Source organism: Ammospiza nelsoni, chromosome 1 (assembly GCF_027579445.1).
Source record: "Ammospiza nelsoni isolate bAmmNel1 chromosome 1, bAmmNel1.pri, whole genome shotgun sequence".
Taxonomy (NCBI): domain Eukaryota; kingdom Metazoa; phylum Chordata; class Aves; order Passeriformes; family Passerellidae; genus Ammospiza; species Ammospiza nelsoni.
Genome location: NC_080633.1, coordinates 139,554,686 through 139,567,731, shown reverse-complemented (window position 1 = coordinate 139,567,731; position 13,046 = coordinate 139,554,686). Strand labels below are relative to the sequence as shown.

Sequence of the window (13,046 nt, the reverse complement as noted above, 5' to 3'; positions counted from 1 at the left end):
AATGTCCCTGCCCGCCTTTGGCCTGTCCTCTTTTCCATGGAGATGTCCAATGCCCAGGGTTTGTTCTGCCTGCAGATGTGCACAAAGCCTGCTCTACTCCCTGGCTGAAGGACAGCACTGGCTGAAAAGCCCTGCACTGCTGGCCTGAACCCTGATCCCTGAGCTCGCCAGCCTTCAGGGAACTGTGGGCCTGTGGGCCTCTTATTCACTGTGAAAAATACAATGCCTAAGAACAAAGCAATACATTACATGTTACAAGAAGTGTTATTTTTCCCTTATTTCTCACTCTGAATAAATAAAGTTAATCTCTAAGCAGAATAAATGTTAATTATAAAGCAAAGCAAAGTTGAATGATTTATAAATGAAACTGTACTTTTATGTTTTGGTTTTATCTAAAAGGTCAGGATAGACTAAAAAAATAATACTTTTAAAGAAAGGTTCAGGTCCTAAGTGAGATGAAAACAATTCTCTGGCAAGGCAAAAGGTTTTTTGAGTATAAAAACTGTTTCAAAATCCACTAAGAGTTTACAGAGATAAAGCTATTCCTGCAGAACATTGTGCTGTCAGCATCAAGTGGGCAGTAAGTGAACTTTTAATTCAAGAAGTGGCATCCAGTGCAAAACAAGAGCTTTGCCTGAGGAAAATCTTCCCTGTGAGAGAACCCCAGCGATCCATTAGACAGCAATTTCAAGATGTCTTAAGGTAAATGCTTACACACTAAAATTTCAAAATAATTTTAAGAAGAATTACATATGCATTGCCTTAGTGAGCATTTCTGGCAATTTTGCACCACAATACAATGATAAAAATTATAGTGTTCTTGTTCAATAGCCAAAATTGTTCCTAATATCCATAAAAGCTTGGATACTGCGAGTATCTATCCTCACTTTTATGTTGCACAGAGAAATGCTCACAAAGATAACTTCTACAGGAAAAAATATATTGGCAAATCTAAAAACATGGTAATTTGACACTATCTTACATAACATCCTAGAGGGTAAATTCAGGAAATGTGTGTTAGATGAATGGGCAGTCAGATGGATCAAGAACAGGCTGAATGCCAGAGCTCAAAGAGTCATGATCAGCAGAGCAGAATCTACTTGGAAGCCTGTACTCAGTGATGAATCCAAGGGATCAATACTGGGTCCAGTCTTCTTCAACTTGTTTTTCAAAGGCCTGGATGAAGGGATTGAATGTGCAGTTTTGCTGATGATATGAAACTGGGGGAGGTGACTGATACACCTGCAGGCTGTGCTGCCATTCAACAGAAAGAGTGTGATCAGATCGAGAGAGGTGATCCTCCCCCCATCCCTAGTGCAGCTACATGTGGAGTGCTGTGTCCACATTTGGGCTCCTCAGCACAAGAAAGACAAGGACCAACTGGAGAGGGTGCAGTGGAGGGCAAAATAGACGATGAGGGGCCTGGAGCATTCCTCTTATAAGGAGAGAGTGCAGAAGCAGGAAGATGAGAGGGAATCTCATCAATACATGTAAATATCTCAAAGGCAGGTGTCAAGAAGATGTTGCCAGATTCTGCTTGGTGGTGCCCAGTGATGTCACAAGGACCGATGGCCATAAACTTGACCACAAGAAGTTTCACATCAACATGAGGAAGAATTTTACGTCGAGGGTGGTAGAGCACTGGGACAGGCTGCCCAAGGAGGTTGTGAGTCTCCCTCTCTGGAGACACTCAAAAGCCACCTGGACGTGCACCTGTGTAACCTGCTGTAAGTGACCCAGCTTTGGCAGAAGGGTTGGACTGGATAATCTCCAGAGGTCCCTTCCAACCCTAACAATGCTGTGATTCTGTGATTTTTCAGAAGTTGCAGCAGTTTTTGGATACGTCTTACACTTAACTGATAGAACATAAAAATGTCAAATTTTGAGATGGCTGATTGCTCACCATATCTGAACATTTCAGACTTCATCAGAATGGTTGAAGTTGAAAGGCATCTTAGAATTTGGCCACTTTCAGAACTGCCAGCAGTTTTACAATCATTGCTTGATATTTATTTTACCTAAATTAAATGATGTGACCATCTCTACAGAGGCAAGAATTTCTGAGAGGTTCCACACAGTTCCAAACCAACTTCTTCACATGTAAGAAAAAGTTGCTGGATAGAAGTCAATGAGAGTTTTCAGCAATAACTTTGTTCCCCAGGAAATAATAAGTAACTAACCCCAACAACAATGAAACAAAAGAAAAACCCAACCAAAACCAAAACCAAAACAAAAAAAAACCCCACCTTATCACATTCATTCTAGAAAAAGTGAGTAAAAATCTGAGTACAAAAAGAGACATTTTGCTTCTGTATAAGGACCATGGGATACTTAAATGTTAACTACACACTCAAAAATGACTGTGATAGCCTGCACAAGCAGTATAAGGATAAATATATTATATTTAAGAACCCTCTGAACACAACCCTCTGCAATGTGCTCTAGAAGGATCCTGTTTGTGCAGGGAGTTGGGCCAGATGACTCCACTGTGGTCCCTTCCAACATTACAAGGCCAAACTGGATGGGACTGAGTAACCTGGTCAACTGAAAGGTGTCTCTGCCCGTGTCAGGGGTTTGGAACAAAACGATCCCTTCAAACTCAAACCATCCTATGATTCCATTATTCTATTATATTCATTCTATGATTCTGTCAATCTCTTTAAGATTGGTTAATATTCATAATTTCCCACTAGGGTCATTGGGAATTTGAATGATTCTTGTTTGAAGTATTACTGGCTGGTTTGCTCTGAATGTCAAAAGAGTGTGCTCAAATGTTCTCAACAAACAGAAGGTCTGATTACTATAATTGAAATTTCTTTCAAAACTCTAATATTTTTATCACCAATTTGTTTAATTTTTGGGTTTAAGAACTTTCTAGGGAAAAATGTTATTAAAACATGTAAACCTTATATATCTTTCACGAAAAGCCAAACTACCCAACACAATGCTGTATACAAATGAAGAATACTTTCTTCTTATATCTCAAATTAAACAGCTGTGAATGCTATCTGCCCATTACATTAATGCACTAGACATATTTGTTAGGAATTAAAAGGTATGACTTTTAATTCCAGGTTTAATATTAACTGAGAAGAAAAGGAAAAGTACTCAGGTGAAGAAAAATAGAAGAAGCAGCAGTTTGTTTTATTTTCATAAAGTCAATAGACTTCTTCCCTTTTGAAATTGAGTCAGCCTGATTTAATTTGAATATATGCCTTTCAGGTTAAGAATTCTCTTCACAAACATTTTCATATATCATAGTGTACCAAGGCAGTACTAAAAACTAAACCAGCATTATCCAAGCAATTCTGCCAGCTTTGTCAAAAATGGAATGATAAGTGTTACCTAGCTTCTATCTACCCTGGATTAGGGCTCAAAAGACCTGGTGCCCTATTCCATTGGCAACTTAATTATTTGTGTAAGTCACTATGAAGCATGTGCCTCAATTCTGACATCCAAAAGAGATCTAATAAATATTTCCAATATCCCTGTGATTCATAACTTTATGGTCTGTTTATCTCCCCTCCTTTCATAGATATATTCCTTTTCCAAGCTGCAGGGTCCTACATAGATGAATTTTCAATCAAAAACTTACCCTTATGTTTGATATCTTTGCTTTCTCTGAACTTTCTTCAGCTTTGCTATATTCTTTGGAAATGCAAAGAGGCCAGAGCAACAACTGGAGTCAAGGTGAAGTTTGATTTATACAGCAGCATGTTTTCTGTTCTGTCCTCTACTCTTTTCCTAGTGTTTAGGTCAAAAAGTACTAGGGTGTGCTTTTTTAAGCATTCTGAGGACTACGGCATGCTCTCAGTATAACTTTTTTTTTTGCCTCAATCTTCATTGGCAAATCCTCTTCCCACACCTCTCGAGTGGATGGGCTTCAAGACAGGGACTGGCAGACCAAAGTCACTGCCAGAGAAATTCAGGTTCATGACCACCTGAACAGACCTAAATCCACGGGACCTGATGAACTGAACTCCAGAGTCCTGAGGGAATTTGCCAATATAGTTGCCAAGCCACTGTCCATGATACTTGAAAATTCATGGCAGCCAGGCAAAGTACCATATGACGAAAGATTTTACCTATGTTTAAAAGGGTAGAAAGGAAGATCTTTGCAATGATCAACTTGTCAGCATCACCTCTGTGCCTGGGAAAACTATGAACCAGAATCCTCCTAGAAGCTGTGCTGAGGCACATGGAGGACAGGGAGGTGATTCAGAACAGTAGCACAGCTTCACCAAGAGCAAGTCCTCTCTAATCAACCACTGGCCTTCTATGATGGACCAACTACATCATCCAGCAAAGGGCCATATATGTCATCCATTTGGACTTCTGCAAAGCCTTGGACATGGTCCCCCACAACATCCTTCTGTCTAAAGTGAGGAGAAATGGATTCTATGGGTGAACTGTTCAATGGATGACAAATTGCTTGGACAGTTGTGTCCAGAGGGTAATGTTCTGGACAGTTTAATGTTCTGACAGGCATGATAGAAAAGTGGTTTCCCTTGGGGGCCCATATGGGAATCAGTACTATTTAGTGTCTTCATCAATGATATATACTGAGGCATTGAGTGCACCGTCAGCCAGTTTGAAAACGACAAGAAGCCAAGTGCTGTGGTTGACATGTCACAGGGATGGGATGCCATTCATAGAGACCTGGACAAGTCTGAGAAATGGCCTATAAGAACCTCACTAAATTGAACAATGCCAAGCACAAGGTGCTGTACCTGGCTCAGGGCAACCCCAGGGATCAATACAGCCTGGGAGATGGCTGGATCAAGAGCAGCCCCGTTAAGGAGCCAGCGGTGCTGGAGGATGAGAAGCTGGACATGACCCAGCAATGTGCACTCACAGCCCTGAAGGCCAATGGGACCCAGGGCTGCATCAAAAGCAGCATGGACAGCAGGGCTAGGGAAGGGATTCTGCCACTCTACTCTGCCCTTGTGAGATCCCATCTGGAGTGCTGCATCCAGATGTGGGCCCTCAGCACAGGAAGAACATAGACCTGTTACAGAAGGTCCAAAGGAGAGCCATGAACATAATTTGATAGATGAGGAACCTCTCCTATGAAGAAAAGCTGAGAGAATTCAGCCTCAGGAAAAGAGATTTATCCTGACTGACTGTTCAATCCAGCTAGCACAGACTAGATTTCAACCAGAGTATGTATCATATAAGAAGTCATAATTATTCAACATAATCCCTTCAGGTTCAATCTCCTTATTACTACCCATCATGTCACCTAAATCTTTCTTTCACAATCCCTCACTCTCCACTCTAACCACTTTACTTGGCTCTCTATCTTTCTTCTACATACTCAGAAAGTTTAATTTTCTGAAAAGGTATTAACAATGTTCATATTGACCCAGGATCCAGACCAAAAACAATATACATTTTGGCGTCTATAAAACTAAACAAGTACATTAGAAAGAAACATACAATTCAACAAACATCAGTGCTAGAAACACTTTATTATTCAGACTGCTATTCTATGTTTGCTCTGACATTTTTCAGACAGAGGACTTTTCTTTTAAATATAAACAGTACTGAAATTTCACATAATAAAAATCTAAGAAATTATATAACTGAGAATCTCTTTGGTACTAGTTAGTGATTTTGTACATTAACAAATTCCATAGAATAATATTCATTAATACACAAGTTTTATTGCCTCAGCTGCATTTAAGTGAAAACACTTTGTTGAACAGAGATGTATGTTGAAAAATTTCCTGGTGCTTGTGAATGGGAAAAAAAAATAATTCCTTCAGCTTTCTCATACTGCTACTGATGCAGTACACAAATAAAGCTGCCAGTGTTTTAGAGTATAAAGAGATCCATTGACTGGAACTAAAGTGGAGAAAGTGTAACTGGGAAGTAGAAAGGTAGTTCAAAAAATTTCATTTCTTACTTGAAATAACATTCATTAAAAGATTAACTTTTCATTAAATAGACTTGACTCCTTATTTACTGGGAGTACTTTGCAAAAAGTACTTTTACTTCTCAAATTAGATAATCTTAGACTTAATTCTGAATTGTCAAATCAAATGTCCTCACTTGATCTATACTGGGAATGAGTAAAAACCATAGCATCTCATTTAGCACTAAGAAATAACTTCTGGCATAATATCTTGTACAGGTCACTTCCATAATAAAATTTTTACAAATAATAGACCAGGGAGAAACATTTAAAAATGCAACAGCTATATTTCACATATATATTAACCTAGCCAAGTTATTAATTTAAAATTAAAATTAAAACTACATAATTACTCCACCTTTATAACCTCAAGGACATGAGGATATGCCTTCTGTCACAAATACAGGTGCTCTCAGTAACTAAATAACATACAATACCTAGATTAGGTTAAGAGAAGAAAGAGAGACAGAAAGAAAATATATTTCTGAATAATATGTCATTTAATTTGAAGGTAAAAGGGAAAATTTGAGTGTGATGGTACACATAAAAACTCATATTCAGTTACTTCATTATCTAGTTCTCTTCATCTTCCTGTTGTTTTCTTATCAAAATTATTTCTTTCCTGGTGTTTGTGTCCCCTAAGGGTAGAAAATCATCCCTCCAAAATGTAAAATTATCTTCTAGAACTAAATAATAAATAAATAAATAAATAAAAATTTAAATGCTGTGAGGAAGAGAAGGAAATGGGAGTAAATCTTCCAGCAGAAATAAATCCAATGCATCTGATACCAGTGGCACTATTAATTTTAGCATTTAAAATCTACTTTCTAGAGTTAGACCATATCAGCTTTATTTTCTTTAATGTACAATAAACTTATAATGGTGAAAACTATTAATAAACTAAGCTGAATGGCTTCTTGCATTCAATTATTAATCATAATAATAATTTTCACAGCTGAAAAATATAAATAATTTAATAAAAAGCCCAAGCATATTATGTAAACATTTGCATGTAAAAAATTTTCCAAGAGGAAACAAAATGTTCCAACATTCAATCTCACCACTAAGTATTCTGAATGTAAACAAGTGTTTTATTCCAGGTTTTTCTTTCACTTTTTTATCATCCTGACATGAACAGATTGTCAGTGCAATGCATTACGCTGTTTGATGGCTAAGAAACATAAAAATATCTAGGTTATTGTATTAATGTCTTGACCTAATCAATATGAAGAATTTTGAAGGTCCTATAAAGTTTATCTACAATTAATAGAAATTTTCAAGTGCCATAGAAAATTTATTTTCCCAATTAATTTTCTTTGAATTTTAGTGGACTTCCTTATGAATACACATATTTTAATGGGTGTATTATGCATATATATGCAAAAATATATACAGATACACATTAATATAGGTTAAAATGTAAATATATATGCTTTCATATACTTAAAATATTTTTTATATATTTACATAGGTGTGTATATATATGTGTATATCTATATTTGTCTATCTATATAAATAGGATCATTAAAACCACACTGAGGTTTAAATAATTCTTTTCCGTTCCAGAAACCAGAATTCTTCATATTACCAATGGATTTCATATTTTCAATATTTCATTTTCCTAGTTTTTTCTATTTGTTTGAAATCTTGTATTTTATTTCAATTTCTAAATTCCTGAGCTTTCCACCAATGTTACCCAAATAAAAAAAATGCTTTCTAAGCATTACCTAAATGGAAATAAAGAGTAATTCATTACTTTCTTCTTTTCTTTTGCAGAGCAGTTGAATTACAGTCAGTAGTACATAAAGTATTATCATTTACTCTTTTTTAAACAATAAAGAAGAGTATGCATGCAGAGCAGCAAATGAAACAGAAAGATATTATATTTTGAATGCCTCTAAAATATCGGAGTTTTTTCTTTATGGTAAATATGAAATTAAGAAGATGCATCCATTAAATCATTAAAAATGGAAAGGACAACTCTTTACTGCATCATTTAATGCTCATTCCAGAAGTAAATTACTACCATGTCTTAATACTTAATGTTAGTTCCATTGACTTTTTTAAAGGAAATATGATGTTACTTGAAGTAAAAAAAACTTTAAAATTAGATCTCTCTGGGTTCGTACACAGTATCAGAACTAACTCAACAGTGGTGTTACTAAAATCTAACATTGGGGGAACTCTGCTAGTAAGTTCTTTAAATTTGGAAATGGTCAACAAAATGTAACGTTTTTTCTCTTCTACAACTTGATTAGAACAAAGTCAATGTCATTCTGTGCACTGTAATTGTGTGGGTATATAATTGCTAATAAAAGACATCTCAAGGGTGCAAGGGTGAAAAATAATCTGTTTAGAAAATATATCTCAGTATGAGATGAAGTGGAGCTGAAGGACCTGGGAGTATAAAAATCCACTAAAAACATTTTCTTATATGACGATGTATACAATTTAATCTCTTGTTATGCCTGGAGGGGGAAAAAAAAAAAAAGTACTTCTGAGAGACTCTGGTAATTTCAGTCTATGAAGAGACTCCTGAGTCCATTGCAAAATCAGGTAGCCATCTGTGCTGCACTGACAAAAGAATTTCAAGATCTTAAAAGTCACAGACTCAAAATTCTGATAGCTAGGTATCTGTCTTTAAAAGTAAATTTCTGTCATCTGTCAATATATTATCAATGAAAGCAGCAACTTATTTGCACTGGCCTATGCAGAAGATACAGCCCTTGTCAAAGTAGTAGATTTCTACAAATGCGACTCAAGCGATGCAGTACCTTTCTTTCTTCTAGGGAACCTCAGGCCCTTGAATGTTTTGGTTAGATAAAACATTTCAGTTAGTGATTAGTAAATGCAATCTGAGATTAAAAACCCACATCAGTGTGTCTGTAGTTGCACTAGGCATACAAACTCTTAGAAGAAATGCATATCTAGTCTTTGTGTTCTGTGGAATGTAGTGCTTTAATTAATTTTAAAGCACACACCTAAGACACGTTATAACAGATGCCTATATGTTCTTTCTTCCTTCCCATCTTCCAGTTTCTATGCCAGAATGGCATGGGGTCCTGGTTCTTGCTACAATAGAGTGAATTTTCTTCCTAGTTGCTGTTGTAGTGCCATGTTTTGGTTTTAGGATGAGAATAGCACACTGATGTTTTAGCTCTTGCTGAGCAGTGCTCATTGTGAGTCAAGGACTTTTCAGCTTCTCACGCTGCTCTGCCAGCAAGGAGGATGAGGGTGCACAAGAAGCTGAAAAGGAACACAGCTGGGAGAGCTGACCCCAACTGGCCAAAGGAATATTCCATACCACACGACATCACGCTGAACAGAGGATGAGGCAACTTGTCTGGGAGGTGGCAATCACTGCTCAGGGACTGGAATTAAATTGGTTGGCAGGTGGTGAGTTGCTTTGTATCACTAGTTTTGTTTATTGTTTTATCATTATTTCCTAACGAAACTACTACTTTCCCATCATTTTCTGTCGTGTTAAATCGGCTTTATCTCAATACATGACTCTCTCCACTGTCTCGCTGGGAGGAAACATCTGCTTGGTGTTTTGGTGTCTGACACACTAAACACTCCATCTCCTGTAAGTTCTAACTTGCCAGCACCATGCAGATGACTCTTCTACTCCAGAACACCTCTACCCAACATCTACCATGTGGCCAGCTGAATCACTCTGCAGCCCACACTGGCAGGATTAGCAAGGTATGGGGAAGGCTCAGTTACCCGTACATAATTTGAATTGGAGAAATTTTTTAATCTCAAAACACATGTCTTGGTAACACCTTGGTTCGTCTGCCCAAAGAACTTCTGCACTTCTGCCACTGCCAAAGAAATGCATTGGGTATCTTGGGCGATTTCTGTGGTGCATCAGAGCACCTATATACAGGCAGAGTGCTTCACAGCTCTCCAGCTTTAATGGGTATGCAGACACCTATAGGCGTCTAAACAAAAATCTTACCTATATCTCTGTTACAGCTGCTAGTCTTTCAATAGTAGTACAGTGTAGTGGTTGTTGCAATAGCTTTTGAGATAAGAAATGAATGACAAAATCCTGATTAACTTGCCTAATGCTGAGTAAAAAAGTGATAAAGACAGTTTTCCCCTTCTGGCAACTCTAGCCATGATGTTGTAAGGCAGCTTAGTACTATTGTTCTTTACCTGATTGGCAATTGCTTTACATTCTTTCTGAAAGCAAAACCAAGAAAAAAAGATTAAGAAGAGCTAACTCCATAAATAATTTATGGATGAAGATACATTTCTATTAATAAACAAAATGACAGAAAGAAAAAGAAAGTAACAATAGAAAATCAAGCAGAACAAGAAGAAACTTTTCAACATCTTTTTCTTCATATTTCATCCCTCATTTAAGGTGCTCACATTTATCCAACCTCAGCTCCACATAGTTGTCTGTAAAGTCTGAAGGAGAGTAACATTTGCATACTTTTAAATATGAGCAATACAACTAAATTTTATTTTGTTCTGAAATGCTCATGGATATATTTCATGGCTTCATTTGTATTTTCTTATAAGCAAATATTCTTAATGGATTGCAAATGTGCACTCAATTTGTGTATTTGATACTATTTTGCTCAAAGTGGAAGCATGAGTTTGCACATGCTTAAACAGAGGTAAAAAAACAAGGGAAGGAAACAAAATCAGTTGAGAAATGGATTTCACAAGTTAAATGATTGGCAATTGTAGGGCTACTGTTGAGACTTTCCAGAGCTTAAGGAAGAATTAAGGTAGAGAGTGAGAGGAAAAGGTTTCTGGATCTAAAAAGATAGCAAAGATGCTTAAAGTAACGTCTAAAAGTAACGTCTAACTATCAGAAAATGAAGTTGTTTTTTTTTTCTGAAAGCCCTTTCTGAATTTTGGTATGCTTGATATCAAGATTGAAGTTTGTGTATGCCAGTCAGTAAGACCAGATGCTGTGAAGCTAACTTAATCCCTTGTGCCCACTTAGATAATATTATGGATTCATACATAAAAGATGGAGTGCAAAAAGTAACCAAAAGAAAGCAACAACCAAAAGGAACTGGAAATGGAAGGAGTAAAAGAGCACAACTAATTTTAGAAACAGCAAAAGAGGATTACTGGTGCCAAGAAACAGTGAAGCAGCTGCTTCTAGAAGATCCAAAGAAGCTTTTGTTCTACTTCAGCCAACAGTTTCTGACTCAAAGGGAGTTTTAACAAGGCAACAAGAAGAGAAACCATCAAGGCAAGGAACTCTCAGTGAATAGAAAAAAGTGCTGAAACACAGATGACCAGACAACACAACCTAGGTAGGGAAATATTTTCATTCTCCTGTAATTGAAATTTCTTGCTGAAATTTCTCTTCTAATCACATTGGTTATTGTTTACCAATGTATTTTAAATATTGTATAAATGAATACCTTTAATGAATAAAATTGCCTATTAAAAGAAAGTAATACACAGAACTCACATGACTGTTTACTTCAATGAAGCTGAGAGCTTCCCACAGTTTCATGTACCTCATCAGATTTCATTTTTTCTGTATAAGTCAATTAAAAAAAAAAAAAAACCAAAACTTTAAGGGCTTTAAAGGTTCCTGCCTATTTGCAAGATCTTAAACAGAAAATTAGTGAAATATATTTAATTACATTAAAAATGTGTTTAGAAAAAAATGTGCAATACCCTAGGTTTTCTATTTTTTTGTTGCTGTGGGGTTTTTTTCAATAGGCAACTATATTTTGACTTTGCAGTGCATCTAAAAGAAGACTTTTAGTCTTCTTTTCAAATGTCTAGGCCACAACAGCTTTAGGTATTACACTGAAGCTCAGCTAGGTGAGGCTGCCTTATGAAAAAGAATCTTAAAAAACAGTTTTCATAAACTTAAGAGATCAGAAGGGAATAAGACTGTAATCAGTATAAATGCCAGGGGTTTGGTAGCAGAGGAGTATAGGGCTGAACGTATCACCTCTCCCTTCAGCAGACACTAAGCTGTCCCATGCTGGTCACAACTGGCCACATCTGGCTCCACAATGGACCCACCACAGTACACAAGTGAGTCCATCAGCAGAATTTGTGGCATTTCTATGAAGACGTATTTAAGATAAGGCAATAAACACTGAGGGAAATGAACAAGAAGATCAGAGCATGCAAGCTCCATTCCAGAGCTAGTAATACCATCAAAGGGCTTGCAGTCCATGGATAAGCCACACAGAACCAGGTTCTTCCCCTAAGAGGCAATGATCCATGGTCAATGCACATCAAGGCAGAAGAAATTAGTAAGAGGGAAGAAATGGCAGAAGAAAAGAGTGAGAAATGAGGAGCAGCAGAAATGAATTCCTACACTTTCACCTGAACCTCCTGCAGTGGCTCACGTCACCAAAGAGACAAAGAGTAATCTGTGGTAAAATACAGGAAGGGGAAGTGTTTGGAATGAAGTTAAGCTTTCAGAAGAGGCGAGTAAATGTGTTTTTCATAATTTCTTTACTATTTGTCTTTGTTTTCCAACAGCCAAAACAGTCATTAAAAGGTTTTATAATAAGGCCATTTTTTTCCAGGACAGTTGTTGGTGAGTGATTTGCCACATCTTCATTCCAGCCATGAAACTTCTCACTCTTGTTCTTCCTATTTTGTCCCATTGCACTCTGAGGATGGTGTGAGTGAGTGAGTGAGTGAGTGAGTGAGTGAGTGAGTGAGTGAGTGAGTGATGGTGAGAGGGCCTCGTTGCTGCTTAGGGTCAAACCATGACCCAAATACACCAACAAAATGTGCACTACTGCAAACAAAATCAGTAAACCAAGGGAGTGATTAGTTGAAAAGGGTACTGCAGTGCCACGCAGTGACAGACTAAAATTATGCAGTGTTCTGAAGTTCAGAATTTGAATTCCAAGTCCTTAAAAACATGTAACAATAGGCTAAAGAAAATTAAACTAGAGGAAGTACTAAGAAATTAGTAAGTCTGTTTATAGTGGTAATATGTAGCAAACACTATGTTTCAGGAACTCAGAAAGAAGTTACAGTCAATCCCCATCAATTAAACAGGAGAAGGACCTCGGTTTCAACACAGTTATTACAGTGTAGCACTCTGATAAAAAAAGGCTATTGAAAGAATTAACATATTCCCTCTCAAAAGTAATACAGAAATAAACTCTTGAGC

The 13,046-nt window shown here is 37.0% G+C and overlaps 1 protein-coding gene across 3 annotated transcripts in view; it reads right to left on the bottom strand.

Annotated features, from left to right (window-relative positions):
- Nucleotides 1–13,046, bottom strand: part of CSMD3 (CUB and Sushi multiple domains 3) — a 581,587-nt gene that overhangs the window by 355,250 nt on the left and 213,291 nt on the right. The window lies entirely within an intron of this gene.